This window comes from Oryx dammah, unplaced genomic scaffold (genome assembly GCF_014754425.2).
Source record: "Oryx dammah isolate SB20612 unplaced genomic scaffold, SCBI_Odam_1.1 HiC_scaffold_11150, whole genome shotgun sequence".
Lineage (NCBI taxonomy): Eukaryota > Metazoa > Chordata > Mammalia > Artiodactyla > Bovidae > Oryx > Oryx dammah.
Window position 1 is genome coordinate 343544 of NW_024080543.1, and position 4713 is coordinate 348256.

Sequence of the window (4713 nt, forward strand, 5' to 3'; positions counted from 1 at the left end):
GGCTATGTCATCAAAATCTAAAAATGTATGCCTAGGTCCATTCTTTAAACATGTTTACAAACAGATGTAAAAAGATGATTTACATCAGAAAAATAAGGCCTTTGTCAGAGCTGCACTATGCTGTCTGTCTGTCGGGGGTGTGGCGCCCTCACTGTCCAGCTGGATGGCTCCACAGCGGGTGCAGGGCATCGCGATTGGTCCTCAAAGAGTCTCACTGGAGAGGAGGGATCTGGGTCCACAGAGACTAGGTTACAGGAGAGATTTTCATAGTCTTCTTCTAGTTATCCTTTCAGCCCGAATTTCATTAGAAGCTCACATTTAACACCCAGTACTTTTAAATCGCTTCACGCTGCAGACAAAAAGCATTTCTTGCCAGAAACAAAGCACAGTTTAGGTCAGTCGTTAAAAGACAACAATTGGTTGAAATTAAGTTCGCTCATTTCAGAGTGATTGTTGGAGAGCTTGGTTACATTCTGGAAGGATAATGCACACCGTGTCATGAAGATTTTACAGTCGCAGTAAAACCCCTTCTCTCATGGTTTAACATTTAAAAATTAAACAAGAATAATTACAGTAAATGCATCATTTGCAAAAGCCCTATATTTGTTCATAGGATTTATACAGACAAGTATTACAGTACAATCATTTGAAAGACTAAAATCAGGTATCAGAACATGAACTGATCTGAAAGGATATTCATAGCCTGGATATACAAGAAAAAGTAAGTATATAAATGAAGTCCTAAGTTTACATAAATATAAGAAACATTAAATTTTAAAATATTTTCTCTATGGTATTCATGAATTTTTCACTAATTAAAACTCTGTAATAAAATATCTTATGGTCCATATAACAAGTATTGACAGATTAAAGATCGCATCAAGTTCAAAATGTAGCCTTTGTCGTATTCTGGATGCTGTATAATCACCTACAGAAGTAGTGCGGGTAAACTGGAAACAAACACATAGACGAGTCAGTCCCGGGACGGCGGCTGGTGCCCAAGCCCCTCCTCTCCAGACACCCCCCAGTCCCATTCTGGGCTTTAGCTGCTTTGAGAATTCAGAGAAACATGAAGGACCAAGCAGATCAAGGAGACAACTCTGTGGCTGACTTTATTCTGACATAGAGCTAAAAGCTGCTGGTAAAAAAACTTAAAACCCGATCCAGCTTTCTAGCTGAGACGTGAACAGGACAGAGTAGACAGCCTCCTGCTCTCAGAGTGGCTCGAGCAGGGCTGGGCTCCCGGGCCGGACCCACCAGAGGACCGCCCAGAGCAGCACCTGCAAGGGAGGGTGGCCCCTCAGCGGCGCCTGACCCCCAGATGCCGGGGCACTTCTGTGTTAAACACTGGCCTCTGGATGGAGAGGCCCAGGGCAGGGCAGCCCTGTGAACCCTGATGCTCTGGGCCCTGTTCCCTCCGAGAACGTGCACGCAGGGCATGGCCAGCAGCACTGCTGCTGTGGGAGGGACACCCGTGTGCACGGACGCGAGGGAGACTCGGGCCATGTTCTGACCACTCAGGTGGCAGGTAAGCGCCAAGGTCATGTACTCTGCTGCTGAGGGCTCCTCTCCCGGGCACGACCTCCGGAGACCTGCTGACCCTCCTCTCCTAGGGAGTGGCCTCTGTGCCTCCTCGGGACCAGGCCGGCCTGTACTCACCCCAAAGCTCAGCAGGAGTAAGTCCTGACTGTAGCACAATCCAGCCTCTGCGTTCCCGCCACGCTGCTTGGTCCCAAGAGCACGGGAGGAAGCGTGCAAACACAGACTGTGGTTAGTTGTGCAATGTCACACGGGGCACAAGGACACACACATAACTGCAGTGCCCTCTCCTACTGAGGGTGGGGAAACTTCTAGAGGGTGGATGAGCTGGAGAGAGCAAGCCTGGGGGCTGCCACGTGGGGGTCCCTGCCACCCGGGGGGGGGGGGCGGGACGGTCACACTAGACCATCAACGGCACATTCGATGACAGAAACGCCGACATGGGGACAGCTACTCCACAGCTACTCAGCTATTCACAGAGCTCCAGATCACATATTCGACACAGTCTATCGTCACCGAGTTTTACACTTACCTCATTCCCTCAGCTGCCAGCTTTACGGGAAGAGGTACGAGATGACAAGACCACCATCAGATGTGAAATCTTGAGCCCCACCTCTCTGCGGTCCCTTCGGCTAGACCGGCTGCAGACGGGGCGCTGCCCACGGCCAGCCACGAGGACATGAGGGATGCCCGCAAGTGAGGAGCCTGCGCGCCTTGTTGTCAGTTTCAGGAGCCCTGTGCCTCTTGTCTTGAAAGCGAAGGAAGGATAATTTTAAAGGAATCCCAGTGGATTCGGTGCCTGTGTTTAGGGATGTGTGTGTGTGTGTGTGTGTGTTTTCTGGTAGGCAGGTTTCTCTGGATCTGGCGTTAAGGTGGACATCTAACTCTGTGTGTGTGTGTTCATGTGTGCGTGTGCACAAGTGGATTTTTCTTTGCTCTGTTGCTACACTGTGGCAAATTCTAGGATGTTCTGGTGGCTTCACAGAGAACAATTCAAAGTACGAGGATTTTCTGACCACAGTGGGTAATCTCAGCTCTGTCAGTCAACCAGAGACATCATTGACTACAGGGAAAGTGCCTTACCTATAAAACGTGAAAAAATATTTTACTATTCCAGATAAAATATCACTTGAATATAGTTAACATTTGTGGCATTATAGATGTGAGAATCAGTTTGTTTCTCAAAACTATTTTCTTTCTATTAAGCCCCAATTTGTCTCAAAGATATTCTTTTAGTTGCTAAATTCACGCAGCCAGTGCATCCACTTTCAGAGAATTTTTGAGGTTTGGTGAATCTCAGATTTTCACATTCTGTGGAAACTCCCAGGGAGAGCACTGCGGGCTCACCAGGTGCTGGACCTGCTCCATGAGGAGTGGAGGCCAAGGCCGCCGCATCCCTGTTGGTCATCGCAATGCCCTGGGCGTGCGGGGACTCCCCTCGGGCACCACGTGCATCCTGCTCTAAATGCTGTCTTTCCTCTTCCCCTTGGGGGACACTGTCATGCGCCAGCTCGCAGGGGAAGCCGAGTCAGCAGGTCTGCTGAGCTGTGTGCGTCCTGAAGCCTCCCCGTGGGGCTCGTCCCCAGCTCCAGGCTCTGAGCTGAGCAGCGCTGCAGGAGTAGGGCACGGTGTCGGAGAAGGGGAGCCCAGAGAACCCTCGTAGGAGGCGCTGGGCTGTGCGGACGGTCAGTCTCAGAAAACAAGGCCACACCTGTTGTCTGGGAGGTGCCACATGTGGAGCATTTGATGGGAAGAAGCTCCCACGGCCATCTTGTTAGGAAAGACAGCTTGACCGTGGTGCTCATATCCTGCTTCAAAGTGCCCGTTGTCAGCCACAGATGGTGTGGCTTTCTCTTGGGCGTGTCTCTTCCCCATAGAATTCACTGTATTTCCGAATGTCTTTCTCCTGTGATTCTAATCTTAAAGCGAGGAAGGATGCCACGTCAGTTTACTGCTAAGCAAGTGTTGTAACGAATTGCACTTGGGGACTCCAATTTCATCCTCGAGGAGGCAGAGGTGGTCCTAGCTAAGTAGCCCCGCAGGGTGGGCTGAGCAGGGTCTTTGCAGCAGAACAGGCAGCCGCCCAGGCTCGTCTCTGAAGCTGTCTCTGTGAAGAGAGGTTTCAGCTGAGAGTGAGCCGTTGACAGCAGAGTGATGTGATATCTTATAGCCGCGGAAGGAAATAAACCCTGGCAAAGCCAGGCGAGTCTTCCATTTGCTTCTGGATGGTGGTTGTGGTTGGGACGCAAACTCCAGGCATGTGGTACATGCTCGTTCCCCTGGGATACGGGAATTTTAAAAGTTTGCCTTTTTTAAAAACTCTCTTTGAGCTATTAAGGGGCTTCCCTGGTAGCTCAGACGGTAAAGCATCTGCCTGCAATGTGGGGAATCTGGGTTTGATCCCTGGGAGATCCAAGATCCCCTGGAGAAGGAAATGGTAACCCCCTCTAGTACTCTTGCCTGGAAAATTCCATGGACGGAGGAGCCTGCTAGGCTACAGTCCATGGGGTCGAAAAAGTTGGACATGACTGAGGGAAAACACTTTCACTTTCACTTTTTGAGCTATTAAGACACATGTTGTGTTTTCTGGTATCATTATTCCTAGAAAATAGCATATTTACTCTTCTAGGAAACCTAAGGTTGGAGTAAAGGACCAGTTACTTGAAATTTGATGTGAAGCATTTTGAGCTTTAACCGTACATAGACTTCACAGTCTTAAGTGAAGTCTGATGCTATTTGAGTGTATTGAAAAGCCACTGTGTATCTGTAGGGAATTCCCTAGCAGTCCAGTAGCTAGAACTCTGCACTTCCACTGCAGGAGGCCTGGGGTTTGATTCCTGGTTGGAAACTAGGGTCCTGCAGGCCACACAGCGGCCTAGTCAGGAAAGAATAACCAGGACCTTAATATAGCACATAGCGAGTGAGCTGAACAGCAGTGCAGGACAGAAACAGCCCCCTCCAGCCCTCTCCTTGCTTGCTGTGTTATAGCGTTCTGTGTTGAAAGTCTGTGTTGCTCTTTGTGTGTCTGTTGGGAAACGGTGTGCATTCCTGAAGCTCTCTCAGGGACAGAGTCCTCTGCTCAGATCTCGGTGTGGTTTCTTCTTCTACGTATCTGTCCTCGCTGTTCAGAAAGGGAAGAGTGGATGTTTTTCCTTGACTACCCTCCTCCCTTGG